The following is a 25,925-nucleotide window of genomic DNA, read 5'->3' as shown; positions in this document are numbered from 1 at the left end:
GACAAAAGAAAGATGTAAAAAGAGCACAAAGCTCAATGTTTTTGACATAATAGTTAACGAGTTATTCAAGGTTAAAGTTTAGAGATTTTCAAATACGTTCAAATTTTAAACCTTTATATCTCTTTCCCTATTTATCACAATCCAATGCTTTCTTTACTAAAATGTAGAGAAAAGATAGTTGTATAAACAGAGTAAGTTGCAGTGTTCTAGTGAAAATACTTTGTGAGATATTCAAGACTGAATTTTTGCACGTTTTCAAATCCGATTCGTATTCGTTCAAATTTCAAACGTTTATATCTATTTTCGTATTTATCAGATTTTAATGATTTATTTACCGAATTGTAGACAAAAGAAAGATGTAAAAAGAGCACAAAGCTCAATGTTTTAGACATAATAGTTAACGAGTTATTTAAGGTTAAAGTTTAGAGATTTTCAAATACGTACAAATTTTAAACCTTTATATCTCTCTTCCTATTTATCACATTTCAATGCTTTCTTTACTAAAATGAAGAGAAAAGATAGTTGTATAAACAGAGTAAGATGCAGTGTTCAAGTGAAAATACTTTGTGAGATATTCAAGACTGAATTTTTGCACGTTTTCAAATCCGATTCGTATTCGTTCAAATTTCAAACGTTCATATCTCTTTTCGTAATTATCAGATTTTAATGATTTCTTTACCGAATTGTAGTCAAAAGAAAGATGTAAAAAGAGCACAAACCGCAATGTTTTTGACATAATAGTTAACGAGTTATTCAAGGTTAAAGTTTAGAGATTTTCAAATACGTTCAAATTTTAAACCTTTATATCTCTTTTCCTATTTATCACAATTCAATGCTTTCTTTACTAAAATGTAGAGAAAAGATAGTTGTATAAACAGAGTAAGTTGCAGTGTACTAGTGAAAATACTTTGTGAGATATTCAAGACTGAATTTTTGCACGTTTTCAAATCCGATTCGAATTCGTTCAAATTTCAAACGTTTATATCTATTTTCGTATTTATCAGATTTTAATGATTTATTGACCGAATTGTAGACAAAAGAAAGATGTAAAAAGAGCACAAACCGCAATGTTTTTGACATAATAGTTAACGAGTTATTCAAGGTTAAAGTTTAGAGATTTTCAAATACGTTCAAATTTTAAACCTTTATATCTCTTTTCCTATTTATCACAATTCAATGCTTTCTTTACTAAAATGTAGAGAAAAGATAGTTGTATAAACAGAGTAAGTTGCAGTGTTCTAGTGAAAATACTTTGTGAGATATTCAAGACTGAATTTTTGCACGTTTTCAAATCCGATTCTAATTCGTTCAAATTTCAAACGTTTATATCTATTTTCGTATTAATCAGATTTTAATGATTTATTTACCGAATTGTAGACAAAAGAAAGATGTAAAAAGAGCACAAAGCTCAATGTTTTAGACATAATAGTTAACGAGTTATTTAAGGTTAAAGTTTAGAGATTTTCAAATACGTACAAATTTTAAACCTTTATATCTCTCTTCCTATTTATCACATTTCAATGCTTTCTTTACTAAAATGAAGAGAAAAGATAGTTGTATAAACAGAGTAAGATGCAGTGTTCAAGTGAAAATACTTTGTGAGATATTCAAGACTGAATTTTTGCACGTTTTCAAATCCGATTCGTATTCGTTCAAATTTCAAACGTTCATATCTCTTTTCGTAATTATCAGATTTTAATGATTTCTTTACCGAATTGTAGTCAAAAGAAAGATGTAAAAAGAGCACAAACCGCAATGTTTTTGACATAATAGTTAACGAGTTATTCAAGGTTAAAGTTTAGAGATTTTCAAATACGTTCAAATTTTAAACCTTTATATCTCTTTTCCTATTTATCACAATTCAATGCTTTCTTTACTAAAATGTAGAGAAAAGATAGTTGTATAAACAGAGTAAGTTGCAGTGTACTAGTGAAAATACTTTGTGAGATATTCAAGACTGAATTTTTGCACGTTTTCAAATCCGATTCGAATTCGTTCAAATTTCAAACGTTTATATCTATTTTCGTATTTATCAGATTTTAATGATTTATTGACCGAATTGTAGACAAAAGAAAGATGTAAAAAGAGCACAAACCGCAATGTTTTTGACATAATAGTTAACGAGTTATTCAAGGTTAAAGTTTAGAGATTTTCAAATACGTTCAAATTTTAAACCTTTATATCTCTTTTCCTATTTATCACAATTCAATGCTTTCTTTACTAAAATGTAGAGAAAAGATAGTTGTATAAACAGAGTAAGTTGCAGTGTTCTAGTGAAAATACTTTGTGAGATATTCAAGACTGAATTTTTGCACGTTTTCAAATCCGATTCTAATTCGTTCAAATTTCAAACGTTTATATCTATTTTCGTATTAATCAGATTTTAATGATTTATTTACCGAATTGTAGACAAAAGAAAGATGTAAAAAGAGCACAAAGCTCAATGTTTTTGACATAATAGTTAACGAGTTATTCAAGGTTAAAATTTAGAGATTTTCAAATACGTACAAATTTTAAACCTTTATATCTCTTTCCCTATTTATCACAATCCAATGCTTTCTTTACTAAAATGTAGAGAAAAGATAGTTGTATAAACAGAGTAAGTTGCAGTGTTCTAGTGAAAATACTTTGTGAGATATTCAAGACTGAATTTTTGCACGTTTTCAAATCCGATTCGTATTCGTTCAAATTTCAAACGTTTATATCTATTTTCGTATTTATCAGATTTTAATGATTTATTTACCGAATTGTAGACAAAAGAAAGATGTAAAAAGAGCACAAAGCTCAATGTTTTAGACATAATAGTTAACGAGTTATTTAAGGTTAAAGTTTAGAGATTTTCAAATACGTACAAATTTTAAACCTTTATATCTCTTTTCCTATTTATCACATTTCAATGCTTTCTTTACTAAAATGTAGAGAAAAGATAGTTGTATAAACAGAGTAAGATGCAGTGTTCTAGTGAAAATACTTTGTGAGATATTCAAGACTGAATTTTTGCACGTTTTCAAATCCGATTCGTATTCGTTCAAATTTCAAACGTTTATATCTATTTTCGTATTTATTAGATTTTAATGATTTATTTACCGAATTGTAGACAAATGAAAGATGTAAAAAGAGCACAAAGCTCAACGTTTTTGACATAATAGTTAACGAGTTATTCAAGGATAAAGTTTAGAGATTTTCAAATACGTACAAATTTTAAACCTTCATATCTCTTTTCCTATTTATCACATTTCAATGCTTTCTTTACTAAAATGAAGAGAAAAGATAGTTGTATAAACAGAGTAAGATGCAGTGTTCAAGTGAAAATACTTTGTGAGATATTCAAGACTGAATTTTTGCACGTTTTCAAATCCGATTCGTATTCGTTCAAATTTCAAACGTTTATATCTCTTTTCGTAATTATCAGATTTTAATGATTTCTTTACCGAATTGTAGTCAAAAGAAAGATGTAAAAAGAGCAAAACCCGCAATGTTTGTGACATAATAGTTAACTAGTTATTCCAGGTTAAAGTTTAGAGATGTAGTAAAAATCTATCGAGCAGAAAACGAGATATTTAGTGTTAGTTTGTTTCTGTTCTAAAAAGTGAAAATTTTAACTTCAAATATCTCAAAACTACACGATAGATTTGGTTTATATTTTACCTGTATATGAAGACTACTATTATCTATAATTAAAAAAATTTTAGTAAAAATCTATTGAGCAGAAAACGAGATATTTAGTGTTAAAGTTTGTTTCTGTTTTAAAAAATGAAAACTTTAACTTCTAATATCTCCAAAACTACTCGATGGATTTTGTTTATATTTTACCTGTGTATGGAGACTTCTATTGTCTTTAATTGAGTAAATTTTAGTAAAAATCTATTGAGCAGAAAACGAAATATTTAGTGTTAAAGTTTGTTTCTGTTTTAAAAAATGAAAACTTTAACTTCTAATATCTCCTAAACTATTCGATGGATTTTGTTTATATTTTACCTGTATATGGAGACTACTATTGTCTTTAATTGAGTAAATTTTAGTAAAAATCTTTTGAGCAGAAAACGAGATATTTAGTGTTAAAGTTTGTTTCTGTTTTAAAAAATGAAAACTTTAACTTCTTATATCTCCTAAACTATTCGATGGATTTTGTTTATATTTTACCTGTATATGGAGACTACTATTGTCTTTAATTAAGTAAATTTTAGTAAAAATCTATTGAGCAGAAAACGAGATATTTATTGTTAAAGTTTGTTTCTGTTTTAAAAAATGAAAACTTTAACTTCTTATATCTCCAAAACTATTCGATGGATTTTGTTTATATTTTACCTGTGTATGGAGACTACTATTGTCTTTAATTGAGTAAATTTTAGTAAAAATCTATTGAGCAGAAAACGAGATATTTAGTGTTAAAGTTTGTTTCTGTTTTAAAAAATGAAAACTTTAACTTCTAATATCTCCTAAACTACTCGATGGATTTTGTTTATATTTTACCTGTATATGGAGACTACTATTGTCTTTAATTGAGTAAATTTTAGTAAAAATCTATTGAGCAGAAAACGAGATATTTAGTGTTAAAGTTTGTTTCTGTTTTAAAAAGTGAAAACTTTAACTTCTAATATCTCCTAAACTACTCGATGGATTTTGTTTATATTTTACCTGTGTACGGAGACTACTATTGTCTTTAATTGAGTAAATTTTAGTAAAAATCTATTGAGCAGAAAACGAGATATTTAGTGTTAAAGTTTGTTTCTGTTTTAAAAAGAGAAAACTTTAACTTCTAATATCTCCAAAACTACTCGATGGATTATGTTTATATTTTACCTGTATATGGAGACTACTATTGTCTTTAATTGAGTAAATTTTAGTAAAAATCTATTGAGCAGAAAACGAGATATTTAGTGTTAAAGTTTGTTTCTGTTTTAAAAAATAAAAACTTTAACTTCTAATATCTCCAAAACTACTCGATGGATTATGTTTATATTTTACCTGTATATGGAGACTACTATTGTCTTTAATTGAGTAAATTTTAGTAAAAATCTGTCTAGCAGGAAACGAGATATTTAGTGTTAAAGTTTGTTTCTGTTTTAAAAAGAGAAAACTTTAACTTCTAATATCTCCAAAATTACTCGATGGATTTTGTTTATATTTTACCTGTATATGGAGACTACTATTGTCTTTAATTGAGTAAATTTTAGTATAAATCTATTGAGCAGAAAACGAGATATTTAGTGTTAAAGTTTGTTTCTGTTTTAAAAAATGAAAACTTTAACTTCTAATATCTCCTAAACTACTCGATGGATTTTGTTTATATTTTACCTGTATATGGAGACTACTATTGTCTTTAATTGAGTAAATTTTAGTAAAAATCTATTGAGCAGAAAACGAGATATTTAGTGTTAAAGTTTGTTTCTGTTTTAAAAAGTGAAAACTTTAACTTCTAATATCTCCTAAACTACTCGATGGATTTTGTTTATATTTTACCTGTGTACGGAGACTACTATTGTCTTTAATTGAGTAAATTTTAGTAAAAATCTATTGAGCAGAAAACGAGATATTTAGTGTTAAAGTTTGTTTCTGTTTTAAAAAGAGAAAACTTTAACTTCTAATATCTCCAAAACTACTCGATGGATTATGTTTATATTTTACCTGTATATGGAGACTACTATTGTCTTTAATTGAGTAAATTTTAGTAAAAATCTATTGAGCAGAAAACGAGATATTTAGTGTTAAAGTTTGTTTCTGTTTTAAAAAATGAAAACTTTAACTTCTAATATCTCCAAAACTACTCGATGGATTATGTTTATATTTTACCTGTGTATGGAGACTACTATTGTCTTTAATTGAGTAAATTTTAGTAAAAATTTATTGAGCAGAAAACGAGATATTTAGTGTTAAATTTTGTTTCTGTTTTAAATAGTGAAAACTTTAACTACTTATATCTCCTAAACTATTCGATGGATTTTGTTTATATTTTACCTGTGTATGGAGACTACTATTGTCTTTAATTGAGTAAATTTTAGTAAAAATCTATTGAGCAGAAAACGAGATATTTAGTGTTAAAGTTTGTTTCTGTTTTAAAAAGTGAAAACTTTAACTTCTAATATCTCCTAAACTACTCGATGGATTTTGTTTATATTTTACCTGTGTACGGAGACTACTATTGTCTTTAATTGAGTAAATTTTAGTAAAAATCTATTGAGCAGAAAACGAGATATTTAGTGTTAAAGTTTGTTTCTGTTTTAAAAAGTGAAAACTTTAACTTCTAATATCTCCAAAACTACTCGATGGATTTTGTTTATATTTTACCTGTGTATGGAGACTACTATTGTCTTTAATTGAGTAAATTTTAGTAAAAATCTATTGAGCAGAAAACGAGATATTTAGTGTTAAAGTTTGTTTCTGTTTTAAAAAGTGAAAACTTTAACTTCTAATATCTCCTAAACTACTCGATGGATTTTGTTTATATTTTACCTGTGTACGGAGACTACTATTGTCTTTAATTGAGTAAATTTTAGTAAAAATCTATTGAGCAGAAAACGAGATATTTAGTGTTAAAGTTTGTTTCTGTTTTAAAAAGTGAAAACTTTAACTTCTAATATCTCCAAAACTACTCGATGGATTTTGTTTATATTTTACCTGTGTATGGAGACTACTATTGTCTTTAATTGAGTAAATTTTAGTAAAAATCTATTGAGCAGAAAACGAGATATTTAGTGTTAAAGTTTGTTTCTGTTTTAAAAAGTGAAAACTTTAACTTCTAATATCTCCAAAACTACTCGATGGATTTTGTTTATATTTTACCTGTGTATGGAGACTACTATTGTCTTTAATTGAGTAAATTTTAGTAAAAATCTATTGAGCAGAAAACGAGATATTTAGTGTTAAAGTTTGTTTCTGTTTTAAAAAGTGAAAACTTTAACTTCTAATATCTCCAAAACTACTCGATGGATTTTGTTTATATTTTACCTGTGTATGGAGACTACTATTGTCTTTAATTGAGTAAATTTTAGTAAAAATCTATTGAGCAGAAAACGAGATATTTAGTGTTAAAGTTTGTTTCTGTTTTAAAAAGTGAAAACTTTAACTTCTAATATCTCCTAAACTACTCGATGGATTTTGTTTATATTTTACCTGTGTACGGAGACTACTATTGTCTTTAATTGAGTAAATTTTAGTAAAAATCTATTGAGCAGAAAACGAGATATTTAGTGTTAAAGTTTGTTTCTGTTTTAAAAAGTGAAAACTTTAACTTCTAATATCTCCAAAACTACTCGATGGATTTTGTTTATATTTTACCTGTGTATGGAGACTACTATTGTCTTTAATTGAGTAAATTTTAGTAAAAATCTATTGAGCAGAAAACGAGATATTTAGTGTTAAAGTTTGTTTCTGTTTTAAAAAGTGAAAACTTTAACTTCTAATATCTCCAAAACTACTCGATGGATTTTGTTTATATTTTACCTGTGTATGGAGACTACTATTGTCTTTAATTGAGTAAATTTTAGTAAAAATCTATTGAGCAGAAAACGAGATATTTAGTGTTAAAGTTTGTTTCTGTTTTAAAAAGTGAAAACTTTAACTTCTAATATCTCCAAAACTACTCGATGGATTTTGTTTATATTTTACCTGTGTATGGAGACTACTATTGTCTTTAATTGAGTAAATTTTAGTAAAAATCTATTGAGCAGAAAACGAGATATTTAGTGTTAAAGTTTGTTTCTGTTTTAAAAAGTGAAAACTTTAACTTCTAATATCTCCAAAACTACTCGATGGATTTTGTTTATATTTTACCTGTGTATGGAGACTACTATTGTCTTTAATTGAGTAAATTTTAGTAAAAATCTATTGAGCAGAAAACGAGATATTTAGTGTTAAAGTTTGTTTCTGTTTTAAAAAGTGAAAACTTTAACTTCTAATATCTCCAAAACTACTCGATGGATTTTGTTTATATTTTACCTGTGTATGGAGACTACTATTGTCTTTAATTGAGTAAATTGTAGTAAAAATCTATTGAGCAGAAAACGAGATATTTAGTGTTAAAGTTTGTTTCTGTTTTAAAAAGTGAAAACTTTAACTTCTTATATCTCCTAAACTATTCGATGGATTTTGTTTATATTTTACCTGTATATGGAGACTACTATTGTCTTTAATTGAGTAAATTTTAGTAAAAATCTATTGAGCAGAAAACGAGATATTTAGTGTTAAAGTTTGTTTCTGTTTTAAAAATTGAAAACTTTAACTTCTTATATCTCCTAAACTATTCGATGGATTTTGTTTATATTTTACCTGTGTATGGAGACTACTATTGTCTTTAATTGAGTAAATTTTAGTAAAAATCTATTGAGCAGAAAACGAGATATTTAGTGTTAAAGTTTGTTTCTGTTTTAAAAAGTGAAAACTTTAACTTCTTATATCTCCTAAACTATTCGATGGATTTTGTTTATATTTTACCTGTATATGGAGACTACTATTGTCTTTAATTGAGTAAATTTTAGTAAAAATTTATTGAGCAGAAAACGAGATATTTAGTGTTAAAGTTTGTTTCTGTTTTAAAAAGTGAAAACTTTAACTTCTAATATCTCCTAAACTATTCGATGGATTTTGTTTATATTTTACCTGTGTATGGAGACTACTATTGTCTTTAATTGAGTAAATTTTAGTAAAAATCTATCGAGCAGGAAGCGTGATATTTAGGGTTAAAGTTTGTTTCCACTTCTATAAAGTGAAAACTTTAACTTCAAATATCTCGAAAACTACTCGATAGATTTTGTTTATTATTTTTAGGATTGAATATTTGCACGTTTTCAAATCGTTCAAATTTCAAACTTTTATATCTCATTTCCTATTTATCACTTAAAATGATTTCTTCAGCACATTTAACCTCCGTTTATACTATAGAAAACACGAACCCTTTTTTTTTTTTTTTGCGGGAATAGAAATTTTGGGAGAAACCGCCCTCACTCTCATCATCAAGGTGTGAACAATTCCTGGATCTCATTCAGCGGTTGTTCTAGTTAGATATCTTTGGTTACGTCATAAATATTTCATCTTCTAAGGAAGAAATCTAAGCTGTCTTATTTCTATATTGAAATGACCTGGGCTAGAAAGCAGTAACTGACACTTTTGCATAAATTAAATGAATTCTATGTAATTTGTATTTTTGGGCGAAAGAGAGCAATAAAAAGTCTAAATTCGGAAAGAAATTTTAGATTTACAAACAAAAGACTCATTAAATAATTAGTTACATAAAATTTTAGTAAGGCGGAAGGTTACCACTTTATAATGGGCCACAATAGGAAGTACGCCACCAAATTGAAAAAAACAAAAAACAAAAAGAAAATCCCATGTAATAACAATAACCTATAAATCTGGAAAGATAATACTTTCATTTTCAGCTAAAGAAAGTGAATTCTGATGATTGGGCGGGAGTAAGAAATCAAATTTAGGAGAAGTAAATAAACAATTATTTCCAGACATCTGTTTTAGGGGGGTTAAAAAAAAGCTCTACTGTGGCTGTGTCATGGATACGGCCTTGTCTTGTACGTGAATACGAATATGTAACGGATTATATTTTTTTATATAAAATATTTTTATTTATGTATTTAGGATGAAATCAAGGAAACAAATAATTATTGTGTTACAATATAACTTTATTAATTATAGGTCTGTGATACGAAAAGTACGACACAAATGGCATACAAGATACATCGAGATTTCTGGTAAACGTTAAATCAATATAGGTATTACCTAACGTTGTTGGAGAAGTTTCAATATAAGACAAATTGAACTCGCCGAGCATGAAGTCCGGCAATGAGCGGTTTTGTGAGACATCAACATTAAAGTCTCCAACTATCATAATTGGTATTGTAAGATCAGGCTCGTAATCGGGTATAATTTTAGAGATGATTTTGGAATATTTTAACAACGATCGTAACTTAAATGTGTTTAATTTCTGCTAACGCTGTGCCCGGATGGATATACACACTCCCGAGTGCGAATTTGAAGATGCCATTAGCCTTTTCCGTTTACTAGACAGACATCACCAGCTTATGCGTCTATCATTTCCAAAATTAAATTTCCGAAATGTCAATGTTAACTCTATTACAATCAGTGAAGCTATTGATGTTGCGATATATGGCGACACCACCGGCTTTGCGACTTTTACCATTCGATTGTTCTTGAGAAGCCCTTTCCAACCGTATACGATCTCTGTATTTGGTTTTGGCTTTTCGACGCGTAAAGGCCGGGCATTATACAGTTTTGATAATATTTTTTTATTCTAATACCTTTATTTTATTCACTGTCACTATTTTACACTAATGTTTTATATACAATCGATAGACACGTGACAACAGCTGACGATTAAAACTTAAACGAACATCGTAGCTTCTCAGAGTCAAAAGTTATACTGATTGCAAATCTCGATACGCAGCAAAATTATCTCAAAATGGCGGCGCTTCCCCCTCCACCACTCGCGATGTGTCACAATCCTCGCTTATCGTAATGAATTCTTTGATCCTTTAGCTATCCAGTGGTCTAATTTAATTTTGGATGTAGACGATAGATTCGAAACTATAATGCCAAACTGTATCCCCCGATTTTGTTATCATTAGATTTTCTGGATTGCCACCATATGATTCAAATTTAAAGACGTATTCACGCCAAACTTTTGACGTTAACGAACGCACGTCAGATTCCTTAAGGTTTCCGTAAAATTACGAATTTTCGCTAAATATCAATTAGTTTAATTGTAGTAATAAAACTACTTCAAGGAAAGCAAAGAAAAGCTCTCTAAGCTCCCTCTTAGTAATCCATTTTTATGACAAGAATTTCAATCAAAAGCAAAAATGGGTTAATGCAAGAGATTATCATTTCTGGTTTGCTTTTAACGATATATTGTATTTTCATCAAGATTATTGCAATGGTAATTTGCAGGAAATAGCACTTTAGAGAGAAATCACAGACCTAATTCTCCTTCTCAGAACAGGTTGGTTTTACTAGAGCCCACTCAAAAATTTGCGTCTCAAGTAACTGAATTTGTCATTTAACCACTTATCAGCTGGCAGCGTCATAGTCAGAATTGTTGTCATCAAGTTATATATAGCTGGAGATAGATAGATAGAGAGGGGATGAGAGAGAGGGTGGGAGAGGACAGCTGATTGGAAAAAAATATTTTAAATCCATTCTGTATCATATTCAGAGCACACTAAATCGGTAAATTTTTGGGGTTAAAATTTGGTTTATAACTACATTACTTCCTTTTATGAAGAACATCCTAAGATTACCTGCTTTATTGTGCACTTATGCGCAAAATTAAATTCTTTAAAGTAAATACAAAAGGAGATTATTAGGCGCCACTGTAGCCGAGCGGTTAGAGGCGAGACCTATAAAGCTAACATGTATTGTAGTACTGGGTTCGATTCCCAGGCCTTAGACCTTGGATTTTATTTTATAGTTAATTTATAGTAAAGTATGTTTGGCCTCTGTCCACGACACCTAACTTGGTAGTTGGACGTAAAGCCTGCCGCCTGAAAAAAAATAGGCATTATAGTGAATATAAAGTGCTTAGAATGTACTGAAGAAATCATTTTAAAAGTGATAAAAATAGGAAAAGAGATATAAAGGTTTGAAATTTGAACGAATTTGAAAACCTCTAAAATTTAACCTCGAATAACTCATTAACTATTATGTCTAAAACATTGGCGTTTGTGTCCCTTTTACAGCTAACTTTTGTCTACAATTCGCTAAAGAAATTATTAAAATCTGATAAATAGGAAAAGAGATATAAAGGTTTGAAATTTGAACGAATTTGAAAACCTCTAAAATTTAACCTCGAATAACTCGTTAACTATTATGTCTAAAACATTGGCGTTTGTGTCCCTTTTACAGCTAACTTTTGTCTACAATTCGCTAAAGAAATTATTAAAATCTGATAAATAGGAAAAGAGATATAAAGGTTTGAAATTTGAACGAATTTGAAAATCTCTAAAATTTAACCTCGAATAACTCGTTAACTATTATATCTAAAACATTGGTGTTTGTGTCCATTTTACAGCTATCTTTTGTCTACAATTCGCTAAAGAAATTATTAAAATCTGATAAATAGGAAAAGAGATATAAAGGTTTGAAATTTGAACGAATTTGAAAACCTCGAATAACTCGTTAACTATTATGTCTAAAACATTGCTGTTTGTGTCCCTTTTACAGCTAACTTTTTGTCTACAATGGCAATTAATTTTAAGACGATAATCAGATATGGAATGTGGCCGATCGAATTTAAAATGCAAGCTTCATATCGCCAATCAGTTTCCATCACGGCCTAACAGACAGATGTACAATCTTTAACAACTTTGATACCTTCCTTAACACGCAATTCCTTTCTCATTAGAATATCAATCAACTACCAGATCGATTTACAAACAATGGGTGATTTTTTTTTGCTTCTTATCCATGTTTTATTATTGGGTTCATATTGATGTTTATACCATAAGATGCTGTAAATTGTCTTCAAAGCTAAATGTTGCTCTTAACGTTACACTTACAACATTTGGTTGTACGAAATTGTTCAAACTGTTAACTGGTGGTTAGAATATTAATAAAATCTGCATGATTTCCACTTCCTTTAAAAAGAAATGATGAACACTACAAAAAAGAAAAGTCGATGTATAATAGAATTTTAGACCGGAAAATATGTGTAGGGTTCTTGAAACAGGTTTTAAACACGTTCCACGCAATAGATTCTTGTAAAAATAAAAATAAAGTAGTAAAAAAAAAAGACAGGAACAACAACTAAACTTATAAAGATAATGTAGATTATTACAACCGCTAACTTTTTTAAAAACTCTCATAAACTAGTATTTATGTTCGGAAATTAAAAACAAAAAAGTTTATACCTAATTTTTTACATAGTTTTTAATTTTACTGGTCCACAATCTGGATCTAAGATTCGAAATTTAGATTTCAATTAGATTCCATGCCAAATTGATTACTTGACAAATTATTTTAAGACTCACTTTGGTAATCTAAAATTAAGTGATACGTACAGATAACCTCAACTGTTATAATTTTTTAATTAAACTTCAATATTATACAAGAAGAATGGTACCATTGTTAGGAATTGGCCCCTTTTTCGAAAATAATAATTTGGTCCAAAGGGAATCTGGTTTAAACCATAATTTTATTAATATTTTCGTTAAAATTTAATGCCCTGGAGTGATGCAACTATTGAAAATCGAGAGTTAAATGAGCGTTAAACAATCGATTTTTGCACTACTAATTAATTTGTAATCATAATATTGTAATGACAAAAGACGGAAAGCATAAAAATGAGATTAGACACATAGAATTAATATATCATCAGCCTAGAATGTTTTATTGTATTAAACTAAGTATTTTTTTAAAAAAAAAATGCGAGCTTATTTTATTTAATTTTTTGCATTACGAAGTAATCTATAAAGAAAATTTGTTTTTAAGCATAACACAATAAGAAAGAAGACTTGCAAAACGAAAAGACCATTGTAAAAATAATAAAAAGTCTTCCCTGGTTGCTTAGATACTTTATCAACCAACCATCAAGCAATGTCATTCAGTAATGTTATCAAAAAAAGTAACGGCTTACACGAGATAGAACCACAAATAATTCGTTTTTCGCATGAAAGCAAAAGAAATAGAATCGCATCCTCTAAATAATGTAAAAAGATTAGGAAAATTCCAAATTTGGTACTTTTAAAATGACAAGAATTATACGAATTGTCTTTCTCAATGTGCAAACTAACTTTAAAAATAAAACGCTGTTCGCTAAAACAAAAAAAATACCAAAAGACAGTCTAAAAACCTTCATAACCTTAACGTCTCTTAATTCCATCAATTAGTAGGCTTAATTAAGCTATACGTTGTGAACTCGTTGCAAGTAATAAACCAGAAAATAATGTAAAAAATAAAAAAAACCTCATTTTTAAAGTAAAAAAATACCTTAAACACTCATGGTCTTGTGGTTTACAAATCTTGACTGCACTAAATCCTATGAGGAGCACACTGTGGTTCGTCAAAAAAAAATTATATGATCACAAACATGGCCAAAAAATTAGACTAATTCCTTTTTTTAAAACAAAAAGAGCGTTTAAGATCTGCTAAAATTACTTCACGAAACCTGTACTGTGCCGCCAATGAAGCGAAACGGATACTGAATTGAATGAAGAACAGTGAACTGTTCATAAGGCGGGAGACATTCCAATAGATCCACCTTTCTGCTTCTTCGGCTAGTTTCGTTAAGAATCGTTTGAGTTCGTTTTCATTACAATAAGATTGTAACGGTTCAATTTTTCATGATTTACGTTTCTACTATATTACTTTCAAAATATATATTTTTTGATTAATATATATTTTTATAACATTCACTTGAAGATTGAGGTGCGGTCTTAAATAAAAACAACTTTTTTGCTTTATACCAACGTTTCGGTAATTTTTACTACCTTCTTCAGGGTATTATAAAAAAGTTTGTGAAGTTTATTGTAGAGCTAAATTTACTTCAAATTTTGAAATTCCTTAGCTTACTTAATTCTTACTAAATAAATACAATTTGTTAATCTGAACTTTACACTGGTAGTAAAATAAATGGCATTTCAGAAGGACGCCCATTCATTCCCACAGGACTTTCCAAGAAATGGGAGCCAACTCTACCCCTAAATACTTTCAAGAAAGCATCTCCAAGAGATTTCCATGGTAGGGTTCCCATTTCCAATTCAAACACCTGATAACTACCCAGGCTGAAGCGTTCAAGGGCTTTACAATCATCACTTTAAGGCTCCTAACGTTCTCCTAATGTTCTAAGGATGATTCTTTGAAATCAAAAAGGAGAACCAAGCTCTTAAGATTAATTCTAGGTAGAGGGAGAAGTCCATGATGTTCTGGTGTCCAACGCTCCTCTTGTTGTAAAGACCTCCCGGAATAAGCCCCAAATTAAAAAGTTGGAAGTGGCCGAGTATAAATCCATCTTAACCGCCTGGATCAAGGATGGCGAACCTTTTTGAGACGTGGTTCAAATTATGTTCATTTTTTTGTTTTTTAGTACTAGCTCTTGGGTCACTAATACCCATTTGCACAAGAGTTAAGTTTAAAAATTTTAAACTGATTATTTTCAAAACTAAACATCTTTAAAATTCAGTTGGCTTAACGTGGTAAAACGGGACGAAACAAGTGGCTATGGAAGTTTCTTTTTACAAACATAACTGAACAAAACCTTACAAAAGTGAGTATTTTATCTGAAGAAAAATCTAAATATGGTTATTTGCTTTGGGTTGTCGATTTTTTTTTGTAACAAACAAAATATGAGTAAAATTATACATTTTATTTGATATTTTGTAAACACTTTTGCTTTATTTCAAATACTACAAAAGCATTTGTCGTCATTTTACAGTTTTAGAACTGTAATGATCAAACTAAAGGTTATAGATAGCATTTAAATTGCTTTTGTGTCAATGGGTGATTGAAAAAAATACAGATAGAATATAAATTATCCTCAACAATTAGAAAATCTAAATCAATTTGCGTAAACAAACAAATGGTTGTCTAGCAATTGTGGGTCAGTGTCTGACCCGCGGGTCATAGGTTCGCCATCACTGGCCTAGACTCTGTAGGGAAATTCCAGATACCTTAAAGCCTGCAGATGTATTGTTGGTTTAGTGGGTTCAATTCCCGGCCTTTAGGCCTTGGATTTTTATTTAGTTGGTTAATAAAAGAAATTTTTACAGTAAAGTATGTTTGCTAGTCGCCTCCGTCCACGACCACCTAATTGGTAGTTGGACGTTAAGCCCCGCCTAAAAAAGTAGGCGATTACTTTACTACTTTACTTTTTTTTTTTAAGCCAGCAGAAATAGATCTTTATAATTAAGAAATTAAGGAGTAGAAACACTGTAGCCTAGGCTACCGATAGTCTCGTCATTCTGTGAATACTCAATGTTAATTATTCCTTGTAAGAAGATCCTATAAATGCTAACCTAACCTAACCTCAATATAAAAATATTCTCCGATTCTTACTTTAAATCGAACTCAATATTCGAATTTCCTAAATGAACTTGATTAGAACAACTTGAAAAATAAAGTATTTCAACACCTTGGCAACTTTCATGGGTAATAAAACGTTTAATGTCTAAAAAGTGTTCTACATCCCCCCTGTGGTAAAAGCGCAGCGACGATTAAGATGTTCTATGGTATCGTGTGTTTGTTAACTTGGTGTTTGTGCCCTCGATTATAGCGAAAGCAAAGCAGTGGTGAACGATTTTTTTTGGACTAGGCTAAACGCATTTTAATGGGCAATTTGTACGAGTATTAACTGTTTGAAAGTTGAGAGTTCTGCCAAATATATGTTTACTACCTTCTCTGGAATATATACATGAAGCCGGCTGAGAGAGTTGATCGTGTATAGATAGGTAACTTCTATCAGTATGTATTTGTTGCCTAATATTACTTATTTATTTATTTATATATAGATTGATTATATATTTTGTATTTAAAGAAAAATTTCAATAAAATTACAAAAAAAAAAAAAAAAAAGTTAACTAATTAGTTACTTTTGACTTACGACAGAAAATGTAATTTTTACTTCCTCTTACTATATTATTGAGAGGTATTGCAATCGTGCGGATGTACGATTTTGAAATTTCACCGGAAATATTCGTTTTAAGGTCCGTGAGTCAAAGAAATAGTTATTTATTTAACAAGTGTGGAAAGTAGTACTTTTCCTCACACGTGGCAGGGTTTGCAAGCACGAGCGAGCGAAGCGAGGCGAGTGCAAGTGCAAATTGCCGAGTGTGAGGAAAATACTTTACACTCGAGTTAAATATTATATTTTTTCTGCAACCATTAGGGTTATTAACTAAAAAAAAAAAAACTAAACAGGAATCACTAGAATCCATTTTAAATTTCTATAAGGTAACACTATAACCTTTTTAACTGTTATAATTAAAAATATCTAATTATTTATTAAAGTATTATTTTTATTTCTATATTCCTTTCAATTTTTATTCTATTTTTTAATATTCGTTTTTTAATTATTTAGTTACGTTAAATAAGCTTATTAAAGTTTTACAGTAAATATTTAATAACAAAACTTCTTATATCAAGGAAGCACAATAAAATTTTTTCACTCACTAGTGAGGAAAGTGACACTAATGGGAATTTTTCCCCACTAGTGAGGTAAAGTTGGGCATTACACAGCTGATTTTAATTGAATAATGAGAACATTCCTACATGGTTGCAGAAAAAAGTGCTTTTTTTCAAACTTCCTTTGCGTCTACTTTAACACAAAAACAAAAACAAAAAACCACAGGAAGTTCAAATTTCATATTAAGGGGGACCTTAGAACGGATACTTCCGGTGACATCTTGACGAAAATTTGACGTGATCGCATTACTTTTTTTAACTATTAAGAGGAAGTGAAAAAAATCTTTTATCAGGGCATGCAACTACTGACAAAAAGTGCTTCGACTTTGGGAAAACTAAGGTTTTTTTTTTTAAAAAAAAAGAAAAATCAAATTTGACTTCTACCAATTCTTAAATCTAAAGAAATTTTAGTTCTCGAATCGTAATAGTAATCGTTGCATGATAGGTTGCACATATGCACAAAGTGTTACCAGCTCATGGAAAACACCGGATAAATGAGAAATAAAACACATCCTCTCTATCCGCATTGAATAGCCAAGTCGGTTCAAAAAAGATGTAAAAGAAGGTTTCATTAAAGTAGTATCCGCCTACTTTATAAATGGCAAGTCAATCCAAGATAGGTTCAATGTTAATACTTCATTGAATTGAATAAATATATACACAAAATAAATATAGAAGTATAAATGTATAATACATTTCAACCTTCTTAACTAAGTGAAGTAAGAGAAAAGTTAGGTGAGGAAGATTGGAATGCAGGGGGAAAAGGAGAGGAAAAACCTTCACTGATTAACTGAGTAATGTAGCCTTACGTGGGATTTTTCTGGTCCAGGAACGTACTACAATTGGAGATATGCAGTAGATAGATCGACAAAATAAATAGACTAATACATAAATATGTTACATGTAATGTTGTAAAGAATAAGTTAAATATGAGAGTAGGATGGTCCTGTATAAGTCTAGTGGATTGCCAGCATGGTTAAATATGAGTGTAAGATAGTCCTATATAAGTCTAGTGAGTCGTCAACATGATTAAATGTGGGCGTAAGGTGAACTTATTTAGATCTAGTGAGTCGTAAACATGCTGGATTATGAATGAGTGTAAAATAGTCCTATTTAAGTCTTCTGAATCGTCAACATGTTTAAATATTAGTATAAGATGGTCCTGTGTAAGTCTAGTGAGTTACCAGCATGGTTAAATGTGTGTGAGATAGTCCTATATAAGTTTAGTGAGTCGTCAATATGGTTAAATAGAAACTGCATTCATGTTTACAGAAATTGACGCTAGAGTTCTCCACCGGATAGAGTGTAAAGTAAGCTTACCGCCTATTTAATGGCGGCATACAAGGCTACAACATTCCCATTCCTCTTTTATCTATTTCACGATTAAACAATACAAATTCTCAACTTTTTTGTTTCTGTTAACGATAAATGGGTAAAACATGAGGTATTATTCCATAAGAAATATTATTTATCGTATTTTTAAAGGGATTTTTTTTTCTTGTTTAAATCAAAAGTTTATCAAATACCTATGGGAGAAATGTTGGAAAAAAAAATTAAAATTAATTATTTCATTGAAATTATTAAGTTTAAAGTAGTGGCCAATCACAGTGTAGTATGGTGGGCGTGTCATGCCCACCTCTAGTGTAGTCACGCCCACGTCTATGGTTATCACGCCCCTTCCAATGAGAACAAGTCATGGCTGGTCAAAGCTGGTACTTAAGAATGATGCTTTATTATCTTTCACTTAATTTTCTAAATCTTTCATTGTTTTTACTTGTATTTTATTACCTTTTTTTTTTATTTTAGGTATAATATTAATCTAACGTAGATATTGAAAATGAATGCTATAGAAATGTTTCATTAGTTTTCGAATAGTTTTCGCCAATATTGGACAGTTTCACTTTACTTTCCCAAGAAAAGAATCTCGTGTGTACACTCACATGACTTTTTCTTACCGTAATTTACAAATATAATTGAATTTTCTTGTAACTTAGAATTGCGTAATAAAAAACAAAAAGAAGAGATCAAATTAATAAATAATACTGATAGAATGCGACACATTCCATTTGAACTAAACTATTAATTAAGACAAAATTACGAGCCAAACTGACATTTAAGCTTAAGTACACCGCCATTAGATCAGTTTCAAATGAATCTCTTTGTCAAATTCACAGTGAATTACAGAAAAAAGCCTTCCTTTTAAAACTGCAATTCCAGTGTATTGATTCTCTTTCTTCTTAGAAGTTTGAAATTTAATAATTAAATATTTAGGAGGCAGTAAAACCTTAAAATATCTAAATGAAAGTTGAAACGGAAGTCGAACCGTAAGTTGAAAGGTCATACAGCGAGTGATTAAAATTAAAGTTCAATTAAATTCTCAGATTTAATCACAATTTTTTTTTAATTTGATAAACGATTAAATTTGAAATTTAGTTCACTAATTAATTGTCATATGATTAAATTGTATTTTTAATGAGTTAAATTGTAACAAAGTGCTGCTATCTATGAATTTTCCAATTTAGTAAATTTCCAATAAATTACCAAATGTTGATTTTCAAAATTTTATTAATAGTATAAAGTTATCTGGATTTTGTTTTTTGCCTGTATGTTGTAATAATTTACAAAAAATGTAACACAATTTTAATCGTAATTCATTATTAAACGGCCTACATCATAAAAACAGCGGTCATTGGTATATTTAAAAAAAAGAAATATGATTGTAAAATGTTATGTCAATAACCGCAATAAAATATATTATGATAATAAGATATATTGTGAGAAGAAAAGGCACAATATGTTCAACTTAGTGCTAAGCATGTCAGAGTAAGAGATACTGTACTAATGGGTGCGTTGGCTGTAATGTACAAGAAAGGGAAACATATTCAAGGTCGACCACATCACTCTACAGCTGGGCGGCGATTCGTACAAAACTCTTGTTCACCATTCGACTAAAACTATGGTTCGATATTTATTATTTTATATAAAAAAAAAAATTAATAACTTTTACAATCTCTTATTGCTAATAAAAGGGAGATTAAATAAAATAAAAAGTATTGCGACTGAATCAACTTTTCGAAATTAAATTTCAAGCGAAAATTCATCTGCCAACGCCCTCTAAATAAAAAATAAAAAACAGTTTGTAGTGTGCATATATTGTACGTGAGTTTGTGAACAAAATACTTCAGACAAAAAGACGGAGTCTAGAATTAGGGTAAGCCGTAAGAGATGTTTTATATTCGACTGTTTATTCTCTTTTTTTTTTCAATTTTACCAAAAAAAGGGATCAACCATTTTTCAATCTTCCTAAAAAAAACTGTGCTAAAAAACAATTGTCACTTTGAAGTATTTACTAGGGTGACTACATTAAAGTTCCAAAATGTCAGCAAATAAATTAGTGTTCCACCATCTACTAAATCAAGGCTAGAACATTAAAATTGATAATAGGATTCGATATTTAAAAATACGGAAATTCGGTTAATCTGGAAGCGTGACTCACCTTAAGTTGGTTTCTTCAGAACCATCTACTTTGACGAAGTCTACGGTTACCTATCAGAACGTGTTTATCGTTTTTGATTTGCAATTGACTAAGATTCTTTTTTTTGTCGCAAACTAAAAATTTTTACTACGTAAATAGGATAAATGTGACCGATACATATTTGTCTCCTCGCACACTCAGCACAGGGTCTCTCGAGTTATTGGAGTTTTTTGAGTTGAATTTGCCCAATAAAAAATTGAATAGGTTCGGTATAAGTACTAATTTAAGTAGTAAGATAAGATTGGGCTGCAGGCTTTTACGAGTTTTATTAATAATGTTCTAGACCAGTGATTCCCAACCGTTTTTTTTTTTTTTTTTTTTGTCGCGGCGGCACACTTAACAATTTCAAAATTTGACGGTACACTAACAATAAGAAAAGTTTAAAAGTATTTTACTTATCCCACACTGTGTAAAACAGTTTATTCTTCTTCTTCTTTTCGGGGCTTAACGTCCAAACTACCAATTAGATGTCTTGGACGGAGGCGACTAGCAAACATACTTTTACTATAAATTTCTTTTATTAACCATTAAATAAAATCCAAGGCCTCTAGTCCGGGAATCGAACCCAGTACCACAATACATATTAGCTTCGCAGGACTCGCAAATAGATTGTTTATTTTCAATATAAAATAATATTTTACTACAAAAAACAACAGAATATGTTTATTAAGGGATTAATTACAAGTTAGTAATAAGAATACTTTTAATGAGAAATTTGAGCTTGATGTTTTTTGATAATTACAGTTTATATTTGGTCGTATAGATGATAATGGTACTCTCATGTCGTCTTCTACATTTAATACACAATTTTTTATTGAATGCATTTCTAAAATTTAGGCGGCACACTTCAAAACTTTCACGGCACGCAATTCAGTGATTGAGAATTACTGTTCTAGATAGTAGCCAAAAGTATATAAGGCCTAACATATGGATTTGAGTCTTTTGCTTGAAGAATATTGGTTTTAATGTGATTCTAGGGAGGCTGCGACTTCTCTTCTCTTTTATTTCTATTTCTGGGAGATACATTTCTTTCTATTGGGTTTTCGTAGAGGACGCGGCTGTCGAGATGCGATATTTATACTTTCTTCGATAATTAATTTGCAACTGCGGAAAAAAAAGAGTAAGTGTTTCGCTTGCTTTGTGGATTTGAAGAGAGCTTTTGACTCGGTTGTACACGAGAAGTTATGGCACAAATTGTATTCGCTCGGTATTTGCGGTAAAATGTTGCGACTTATTATCAAGATGTATGACTTATCATCAATGGTGGTCTGTCAAGGAAATGAACAGTCCTGTGAAATTCCGATTAGGGAAGGGGTTCTACAAGGGGAGATTCTGAGTCCGTTACTTTTCTCGCTATTTACTTCTGATTTTGTTGATTTTTTTATTTCCCGTGGGGCTAAAGGTATCAACGTTAATCCCACTACAGATCTCCAGTGTATCCTGTATGCTGACGATACCGTTCTTCTGTCTACTACCTGGAGGGAAACCCAACAAAATTTAAATATTCTTAAGGAGTATTGTGAAATTAATTCATTGGTAGTGAACACCAGTAAAACAGTGATTGTTATGTTCCATAAAGGAGGCCGTCTTCCAAAGATGAAAGATTTCCTATTCAACAATAGTAAAGTCGAAGTAAAAGGCAATTACACGTATTTGGGTGTCCCTTTCTCTTCTTCGGGCAAATTTAACACTGCTGCCAAATATCACCTCACTAAATTTAAGGCCGCCAATTCTTCTGTTTTGGATCTCCTGAAGAAAACGCATTCTGAAAGCTGGGAGGCTAAATGCCTTCTTTACGAGTCAATGGCAGAGAGTGTGTTGCTAAATTGTTCGGAAATTTGGGGCTTCCCATACTCCGACGATTTGGAGCGTGCGCAGATGGCTTTTTTTAAAGCAGTTTTGAGACTACCTCCACAAACCCCAAGTGCGTTCATCAGACTGGAAATAGGTCGGAGACATATAAAGCTTAAAGTCGTCAAACGTATGCTAAGTTGGTATGGCACCCTTCTGAATATGGCGGATGATAGGCTACCAGCAAAATGTTTACTGAGATTAATGCAAATTGAAAAAAATTTCGTCCTGCCATTTAATTGGTTCTCAGTCTTGAAGTCCGCCCTTTCCACGATCAGTTTTGACCATTTATTATTAAATAGCGATGTCTCGTACTTTTCTCACCATGTAAACGACATAATTCAAGCATTCGATAACCACTTTTTTAGTAAAGATATTGATTTTGTAAACAATTCTTCCTTCAGTGTATTTTTTAGAAATATTTGTTCGTTTGGCTCTACAGAAAATTACCTCTTATTGAATTCAAATATAGAAAAAATAAGATTAATCGCACAAATGCGTCTAATGGGTAAAAAATTAGGTAGAATTTTATTTAATAAAGAAAGATACGAATTTAACCCTACAAATATTTGCTTGCTCTGTTTGCTAAAAGTTGCTGATGATTTGTTTCATTTTCTTTTTGAATGCCCAAAATTCTCCGCTCAAAGAGACAAATATTTGGTTCAATATGTTTTAAGGTTAAATGCCCCAGTTGAATGTTTCGAAAATCTGTTAAACATTGATAATGTAATTAAACTTGAACATATTTTTTTGTATAGCATCATATGTTTAAAAGAAAGAAAATTATATTTAAACTATTCGGCCTAATTAAAAGATGAATGTTTTTTTTTTCTGTTTCTTAGATTTTGAATTTTTTATAGTAGAAATTTTAATTTAAGGTTATATAATTTCAATTTTTTATTTATTTACATATTTATGTTGTAATTTTAATTTAAACCCTTTTTTGGTTTTTATTTTTTGAGTTAACCTATACATAGATGGATATTGATTTCTGTTTTATTTTTTGTAAATATTGTGACCTCAACTCCATGCCATAAAGATGTATTCTTTTGTGCAAATAAAATGATTGATTGATTGATTGAATTACTGTTCTAGATAGTAGCCAAAAGTATATAAGGCCTAACATATGGATTTGAGTCTTTTGCTTGAAGAATATTGGTTTTAATGTGATTCTAGGGAGGCTGCGACTTCTCTTCTCTTTTATTTCTATTTCTGGGAGATTCATTTCTTTCTATTGAATTGTTACATATTGTAGTCAAATCTTTTTGGTACAAATTTAAAGTTATAAAAAAAAAAATGATACACATTGTGTTAAAAAAAAAATGGAGTTATGTCCAAAGTAAATATCATTACTAAGACTTAAATGAAAATAAAATAAAACCTTTTAAAAAAAAATACTTCTTTTAATTTATGAAAGGATTAAAAGAAACCAAAAGAATGTGTTTTTGTTACTTGATACTAAAAATACATACGATATAGAAAGCTTGCATTACAGAGCGGAACTAGTTCCTACATTATGCGATACAATTTTATATCCTGCCATAGATATTTTCTTTTTCTTAAAGCTCACATTACCATCAGTTAAGAAACTTTAAAGGAATTCGTTTTCTTTACTACTATTTTCACATTTTAAAGAATTATATACAACTCTTTTTTTTGTGTTTTTCGGAAATCGTTGCGAATTTTTCATTTAGAGATTCTCGAAAGAAAATACCCATTGTGTATTATTTTCTGGGAAATATACTTTTCACAAAAATGGTGGGGAAGTATCCAAAAATTTTATGGATCACTTTCGAGATACGAATTGATTAAAGAATCTTTTTGGAGTATATTTTTTTTTTAGAGCTTATTGCTTTGAAAAGAAACACAGAAATCAGAACTAATTTTTTGATTGTGAAAATTTGTACCTAAAACATGCTTGGAAACAGTGTTCCGCGAGTATCTGGTTTTCTGTCCAGTTATTCCTGGCCCCCAGTTCCCTCGGATCTATCCATGCACAAAATGATCACTTAAGGCTGATTTCACTCCTCATTCTCTCTCAAGAACTCATCTTCATAGAGGAATTAGTTGAAATTGTATTTCTTGATAATTCCATATTTGGAGGGGGGGGGATGTTCCAACATGGGAAGCTGGCGTCCACTTTCTGCTGTCCATGGACTATGTCTGTATGGATTTTTTTTTCTCTAAAATCTTTCATCTTTTCTTTTATCTCTCTTACTCTCTTTCAAGAGCACCCTGAGAAAGTCTCTCATCACTTCATCCTCCCACGTTCTAATTAGGGCATTCTCTTCTCTTTTTGCCAAGAGTTCCCCAATCCAATCCCTTGCTCATTACCCAGCAATCTTCCAAAATGATTTGGCATACATTTTTCTGGAAGTTTCATTTTATCTTAGTACTTTATTTATCATGACTTTTTTTAAACAAAAATCCACGCCTCTTGCCGATGAGTAAAATTCTTTCAAATGACAGTATAATATTCTATACTCCTACGTCTTGAATACTCCTAGAGTTATTCTAAATCCATCACCTCTATAGTCTCCTCACATCTTCTCGATATTATTCATATAACTCCATTTTCTTGCAATAATCAATACATTACAATAATAAGCTAACGTCACACATCACGTAATTCCAATATTTATGTATTTATGGTCGTAATCTAATAACGCACAGTACAAAAGTCAAGCTTTACAATGAAAAAGTTTTTTAGTGTATAGCAGATACTACACTTTGATCTTAGCCAAAAGGCCGAGAAATAAAAGCTCAATCGCGGTTTCTTCCGTACTCTCTTTGTTATCGAAGATAAAATCGGATTCTTGGGATGTAAAGAATTATCTGTTTAATTCTCTTGTCTCTAGCGTTCTCCTGTATTCATCAGAGTTATGGGGGCTCCGCTATGCGGAGATTGCAGAAAGAATACCTCTAAGATTTTACAAAAATTTGTTGAGGCTATCTAGAAACACGCCCGACTGTTTTGTGAGACTTGAAATTGGGATTATACATATAATATCGAAAGTTTTTAAACGTACTGTCTCTTGGTGGTTGAAGATCCTGACTATGCCACGCGAAAGAATTCCTCGTATCTGCTATGAAGCGCTTTTAGCAAATATTGACAATGGGAGCATTCCATTCAACTGGGTCACAAACACGCGTAAAAGTTTTATTATTATTGGTGCCGAAAATATATTTGACCAACAAGATATAGATTTCATTTCTAGCAGAGTACCTGGCATTATAACAAGTTTCAATAATCACCTCATCTGTAAGGACGTTGACATTGCGATAAATTCGAAATTTAATTCCATTTTTAGAAACATCAGCAGTTTTGGTTCAAGTGAACAATATATTCATTTTAAATGTAAAATAAATGTGACCCGGGTTGCCTGCCAACTTAGAC

General features: G+C 30.1%; 1 protein-coding gene and 1 pseudogene across 2 annotated transcripts in view; both read right to left on the bottom strand.

The window, feature by feature from the left end:
• The window catches only part of LOC141446524 (uncharacterized), a 140,337-nt gene extending 126,157 nt beyond the window's left edge, over positions 1–14,180 (bottom strand). For both annotated transcript variants that reach the window (XM_074113062.1, XM_074113064.1), the window contains exon 1: positions 13,954–14,180. The gene's annotated coding sequence lies outside the window, so the exon portion shown is untranslated. The remainder of the gene's footprint in view (positions 1–13,953) is intronic.
• Positions 14,181–25,148: 10,968 nt separating this feature from the next.
• LOC141447652 (U2 spliceosomal RNA) lies at positions 25,149–25,288 on the bottom strand (annotated as a pseudogene).
• Positions 25,289–25,925: the final 637 nt, after the last annotated feature.

This window comes from Rhodnius prolixus, unplaced genomic scaffold (genome assembly GCF_049639745.1).
Source record: "Rhodnius prolixus isolate KJV_2025 unplaced genomic scaffold, Rpr scaffold_7, whole genome shotgun sequence".
Lineage (NCBI taxonomy): Eukaryota > Metazoa > Arthropoda > Insecta > Hemiptera > Reduviidae > Rhodnius > Rhodnius prolixus.
Note: the sequence above shows the minus strand (reverse complement) of the source record. Positions and strands in the feature narration are given on the sequence as shown.